Source organism: Cryptotermes secundus, unplaced genomic scaffold, assembly GCF_002891405.2.
Source record: "Cryptotermes secundus unplaced genomic scaffold, Csec_1.0 scaffold971, whole genome shotgun sequence".
In the NCBI taxonomy this organism is placed as follows: Eukaryota; Metazoa; Arthropoda; class Insecta; order Blattodea; family Kalotermitidae; genus Cryptotermes; species Cryptotermes secundus.
The window spans coordinates 1,312,278-1,319,056 of NW_019727793.1; the positions used below are offsets into that span (position 1 = coordinate 1,312,278).

General features: G+C 41.3%; 1 long non-coding RNA gene across 3 annotated transcripts in view; it reads right to left on the reverse strand.

Moving 5' to 3' along the window:
* LOC111865038 overlaps window positions 1-6,779 on the reverse strand; it is a 425,443-nt gene that overhangs the window by 361,974 nt on the left and 56,690 nt on the right. For 2 of the 3 annotated variants that reach the window (XR_002842893.2, XR_002842891.2), the window contains exon 1: window positions 302-749. This is a non-coding gene — a long non-coding RNA (uncharacterized LOC111865038). Of the gene's footprint in view, window positions 1-301; window positions 750-6,779 lie in introns of those variants that run through there. The other variant, XR_002842892.2, reaches the window with a different exon arrangement.

Here is a 6,779-nt window from a genome sequence, read left to right on the forward strand (position 1 = left end):
TAATAAAGTATTTAATATTATTTCAGGTATTTTTTTTATAAAAATAAAAAAAAAGTAATTTAATGCATGGTTTGCAGTCGACTTTATTTCTCAGATAATTAAAAATTACTTGAACCAGAATGCAACATAAAACCTTTAACGCAACAATGTACTAAGCAGTTTCATCAAGTTTGTTTCAGTGGTCCGCCATTTGAGGTTTTGAAAAGGTGCCCTCACACATGTAAACAAGACACACAATTCTGTTTGAGTTATAATAAAACAAGCTACATGTTTTCAGTATATGCAGCTGGACCAATCCTACCTTCCCTGAACGCCCAGTCCGTGCTCCAGCTCGTCTCTTCTCCCTCCTTGTCCACAAACTACAGCTGTTCGGTGACGGTGACGGTGACGGTGACAGCAGCTCACTTCACTTCACATACTTCACGTCACTGACGTCATCGACAACACGACACTTCCAAAACACTTGGCAGATCTACCAGAAAACAAATGAACAGGTAACTGTTACACTATTGCCTGTTGTCTTTGACTTTAAGCATGGCTAATGACGATCAAAACAATCAGCACTTATTCCAGTACACTCAGATTTCATAGCAAAACGTTTCATTTGTTTTCTAATTAAAATAATCGATATAATACTGAAACGCAGCTGAGCAGGTGTAAGCAGAATATCTTGGAAGCCAACAGCGACAGCAGAACGAAAATGTTCCCTCTTGGTGTCGTAGTCAGAGAGGAACTACCCGATCTACAGTCTGCTTCTGCTCGGCCCGACCGTCTATCTGTCTATCCGCCCGCGTTCATAGCATACGAGAACAGCCTTTGCATGTTAAGCCCCCCAAACTACCTGTCTCTCTTTCTCCTTTGCTGTTTCAAATCTCTAGCTATCTCTCTCAAAACCTGATCACTATGCAAAAGTATGAATGAGATACGGCCAGCTTCTCTGTCCTCTCTCTCGCACAACGCCTTTACATTAGCAATTGTAATGAGTTACTATACTTTTCGAAAACATTGGAAGTGCAAGGGGACGGAGAGGGGTAATAACAAATGCCTCAAAGTTCAGTTTTTAAACATTGGGCAGTATAGGTTTTTTTTTTCCTTTCATATATTGAAATATTTCGTTTACATTTTTCATTTGTTCCAATTACTAATTTGTTGCTAGGGTTACGACGTTTCATTGGCACTTCTTACGGAACAATCCCATGATTTTCGAGTTAAACTTTAATAGACCTGATTTATCGGCCACAAACAATATACTTACAATTCTGATCTTATACATATTTGGCACATCGTACACCGATTTAACATAAATGTTAAGATTTTTTATGAAATATGTAAAAACATATAAATATATGAAGAATGAAGTCTATAGGTCTTTTAAGTAGCCATATGAACGTATGTCAACTATACTGATTCGCTCAAAGCATTAAGCTATGGAGCCAGGAAAATCCCGTTGTTAGGCAACGACTCAGTAAACATATTCAGTCGAATACACAATAACAGGAGCGGTTCTCTTTGGGTCCGTGTCGCGTCCATAGCAGCCAGCGCGCCAAAGGACTGGCTGGGTAGCAATCAAGTGGGAACCCGCAACAAATGTGCATTTAACAATAGGAATAGGAAACGGCGCGGTCAACATGTCTTTCTGTAGGCCCTCGCCAGCGCAGTCATTTTCGGGTTCGAGTCCCGTGGGACTCGCTACCATTTTTTACTTTCTGATTTGAGATTTCCCTCTTCGTCGCCTCTTAACAGTAGCAAATGTATTCCAGTGGTGTATTTCTGACGTACGAAAACGGAAAATGAGAATGGAAATTATTACGTCAGTCGGTACGGACCTTTTATATTTATCATGTATGTTTCCTTGACTCCAAATACATCGAAGATAACTCTGGTAAGCAAAAGTCAAAATATCAGTAATATAAACCAAGTTATAACACAAAGATATCAGAGCGTCCCATAAAGGACTACATTATCTGTCTTTTCTTACAGAATATTTTTAGAACTGATAGTACATACTGTTGTGTCTGTCCCTGCGAGTTAGCTAAATTGGTGATCGTCATTCGGGAAGCATACATACGCAATTTCGTATTAATATTTCATCCTTACGCAAAGCCTACTTATCGGAACATCTGAAGCTTACATAAATATTAAGTTACGGCAAGGCTAAGCTATTGTTACGTATATCACTAAACTTCTAACAAAACCACTGCCTACTTTTCTGTATTACTGTATTCATGCAGGAGGTTCGAGAAAACTGCATAATGAGGAGCTTCGTAATTTGTACTCTTTTCCAAGTATAATTAGACTGATCAAGTGAAGGAGGTCGCGATTAGAATGGTATGTAGCATGAAAGAGAGAGAAGAGGAATGCGTATAGAATATTGGTGGGAAAACGAGAAGGAAAGAGACCGCTAGGAAGACCAAGACGTAGGTGGGTAGACAATATTAAAATATCTTAGAGAGATAGGATGGCATGATATAGACAGGATTGATCGAGGCTTTTGTGAAGACGGTAATGAACCTTTGGGTTCCATAGCATATATGTGTATATGAAATTTATGATTTTATGAATTTCAGCATTTTAGGTAGATATGACAAGAGTTGTATTACATAAGATAATGTAACTGTAAACATTTCCAGATTATGTAAGTTTTGAGGTTTTCACGGCGATGACAATGAAGAAAGTTGTCTTCTGGGTTTAGGCACCGTGTATTCTTCGTTTTGGCCGACGTTTCGGAGGAACGTAGCGCCTCCATCTTCAGAGCAGTTGAATAGCTGCGGAGATCAGTAGCTGTGGTAGCTACTGATCTCCGCAGCTATTCAACTGCTCTGAAGATGGAGGCGCTACGTTCCTCCGAAACGTCGGCCAAAACGAAGAATACACGGTGCCTAAACCCAGAAGACAACTTTCTTCATTTCCAGATTATTTTATGAATGTGAAATATATTACCCTGGAAAGCAACAATATATGGAATTCACAAAATATGAAGGGTAGAATGGAACAAGTTAAAGTTGTTAAGGAAATCTTATCGAAATGTACATAAATATTGCAAGTATAAAATTCATTTTTATTTCAGAATGTTCAATTATCAAAATTACGTAAATATGTTGGTTACTTTCCTTGGCTTATTTTCACTCTGAATATGGAGGCGACATATTTCTCCGACACGTTGATTGACTTCCAAAGGACTACACGGCCTCATATTGCAAAGAAATAATTATTATAATTTATTATTATTATACAACAGGCCATTTTGATTATTTTCTTTCGTTTTGTCTTTGTGTTTCTGTTTCCTTTTCTATTCCTACTGCTTGGTTACGACGCTCTTGCGTTTACGCGTACATACACGATAAACTTAAGTTGGTCCTTAACCAGTTTAATACTATACCATGGAGACGTAAGGGGGTGTGGATGTATAGATCCACGTATTCTTGACCTCGGCACTAGTTCGAAGTGAGAGGTCAGGTTCACGCCCAGGCCAATTTACCCCTCGGTACCCATTGCATGTTATGCTGGTTGGGGTCCAGAATCAGCCTGAACGACGTGGAGAGGAGAAAAATCCTACCCAAACCGGGACTCGAACTCTGACCCCTCTGCCGTTCTTGCAGTAGCCAGTCGCTATACTGACTGAACAATCTTGGCTTCTTCTCGTATGTAATAGAGAACTTAATCATTTTATTGTTATTATAATTTTGCTGTTGTCACTATTAAAATCTACAATTATATTCTAAAATCATCACTCTTTCTTCACCGAAGACGGAATGACCACCTTTTCTCGTCTAATTCTGGTCTCTACTTTCCGTTGCCCATAATTCGCTTAACTACATTAACAAAATACGCTAGTAAAAGGTTCAAACCTCTTGCACTCGCCGACTGGAGTAACATTCATAACTAGGCCGCGCCATAGCTCAAGCGGTTAGTAGCTGGCTTCCCACCGCGGCGGCCCGGGTTCGAACCCGGGGTCTGGTCAAATGGGATTTATGGTGGAGAAAGTGGCGATGGGGCAGGTTCTCTCCGAGTACTTCGGTTTCCTTGACAATCTTCATTCCACCAATTGCTCCACAATCACCCTCACCTATCATCTGGGGCTGGTACAATAGGCCAGAAGTGGCCGCAGTACAAGGGACTTGGTCCCATCATAGTGGCAATAAAAAAAATTCATAACTAAGACAGGCATGGGAACGCTGCCTTGGATGAAGAAGCTGCAAGTGGATGGCATAGAAGGGGACTGTCGAAACAAAATTATACTGTTATAATGATTACCCCTATTTCTATTCCGAAAGAAAGTAGATTTATTAATACGATAGATGCGTCTTAATAAGAGATGGGGCTATCTATCTATCTATCTATATATATATATGGCTCTACAGACCTTTGTAGGCTGAGGGCCACATTTTCGTTTTCTGAATCCTATACACAGTAGATAGGATTCCTTGTACGGGGATCAGTCCGTCGTTAGGCATCTACCTATACACAGGACAACACAAATACAGAATTAATGCACACAGATATCCATGCCTTAAATGGGGTTCGAACTTACGATCCCAGTGTTCGAGCGGGTGAAGACGGTTCATGCCTTTAGCCGAACGCCCACTGATCGACCAGATGGTGCTACACTAGGCACAAAACAGGGCAGTATTATACATTCTCATTTACAGAGTAAACGTATTTTCGAAACACAATGTCTCCTCTCATTTAAATAGTAATATTATTTCCCTTTCTTTATATACATGCACATAATCAGAATCATCTGTAAGAAAGATTAAATAGACAGCATGACGTCATCTGCTTCGTTTCCATAAATAAATTATAAAATATCAATGTCTAGACTCGATCCCCCACCAAAAGTACGTACTCGTAGCGTCTGGTCCTGTTCCGCAGCGGGAGATCCTTATCAGGTCCGACACGAGACACTGACTGCGACAGGTACGCGTAAGTCTGCACACCGCAGCCACCTGCTCACGCTGGTTCCTCGCTGACACATTTTCCTACCCTGAAGATGGAGGCGATAAGTCTGTCCGAAACATCGGTACACACAAGATCTACACGGCACCACATCCTAGAATGGGACATTCTTAAGATATTTCCTGCTTTCAGGATTCAGCATGAATAGTAAAGTAAGGAAAGGCCGCGCCATAGCTCAAGCGGTTAGTCGCTAGCTTCACATCGCGGCGGTCCGGGTTCGATCTCGGGTCTTGTCAAGTGGGATTTGTGGTGGACAAAGCCGATTTTCTCCGAGTACTTCGGTTTCCCCTGCCAATCTTCATTCCACCAAATTCTCCATCATCATAATCACCCGAGGCATTCTACAATAGGCCAATCAGTGGCCGCCGTGCCGAGTGGACCCAGTTTGACTCCATCCCCCACTAAGCGAATTTTACTGAACACTTACAGATCGTAAATACAAATACTTATAGCGCTATCGTTAATTCNCAGATGTTGAGGCTCTCACATTTGCAAGAAATTCGGCTCATAGATGGCAGTAAGTTTGTCAGCCTTACGCCCTTTAGCCCCCAAGAATATTCCTGGTACTCATTTCTGTTAGAGGCTGAGTCGACTCCAGGGTCATAGTGCGGCCGAAAGGATTAGGTCAATTGAAAAAAAAACAATGACCTCATCGGTACTTGAACCCGCGACCTTCCGAATTGTACCATAGTGCTTTAACCAACTACGCTACCGCGTGCCCCATCAGCATGGATAGACATAATTGAAGTGAACTGTATTTCGTCTTTCCAACGGAGAAACGCCCTGTACATTTAAAGAACTACATTGTAACTACTTCAGTTCTTCTATTAGGCAGGGTAGCTCAAACACTGCAGGGACTGGGTATGAACAGGGTGAGATTCTGGAAGGTATGACCAATCTTCTCTTCGCTATTACGCTCAGGCTGCCTCTGAAATCCATTCAGTCTAATATGCAATGGCTGAAGGCTCCTCCCAGGGGGAAAAGCGGCAGGAACGTAAATTGAACTCCTCCATTTAACAAGGAGAGTAAATGTGCGCAGAGAAATATCTCCAGTTCAGCCACATCAGTGGTTTGGTTTCTATTTAAGCGCAGGGACAATTTTACCTTCGCCGTTTGTAATGGTGTAATTTTATGACGAGAGGGAGGTTAAGTATTTTTCTTTGTGGTATCAGAATATTTTCCTGTCTCGTCACCAGAATGAAGTACATAATCATGACATAAAGACAGGAAACAGATGGTTTGAAAATTTGGCACATTTCAGATATTTAGGAACGACTATAACAAATCAAAAACTGATTCAGGAGGAAATTAAAAGGAGATTGAACTCGGGTAATGCTTGCTACCATTCAGTCCAGAACCTTTTGTCTTCTCGTCTGCTGTCTAAAAATATAAAAATTAGAATATACAAAACTATAATTTTGCATGGGTGTGAAACTTGGTCTCTGACATTAAGGGAGGAACAAAGACTGAGGGTGTTGAGGACAATATTTGGACCGAAGAGAGATGAAGTGACAGGAGGTTGGAGAAAACTGCACGATGAGGAGCTTCATAACTTGTACTCTTCCTCAAGTACAATTAGAATGATCAAGTCGAAGAGGGTGACATGGGCAGGACATGCAGCACGAATGGAGAAGCGGAAGGTGTATAGGATATTACTGGGAAAGCCAGAAGGAAAGAGACCACTGAGAAGACCAAGGCGTAGGTGGGTGGACAAATTAAAATGGATCTTAGAGAGATAGGATAGGATGGTATGGATTGGATTGATCTGGCTCAGAATAGGGACCAGTGGAAGGCTCTTGTGAACACGGTAATGAACCTTCGGC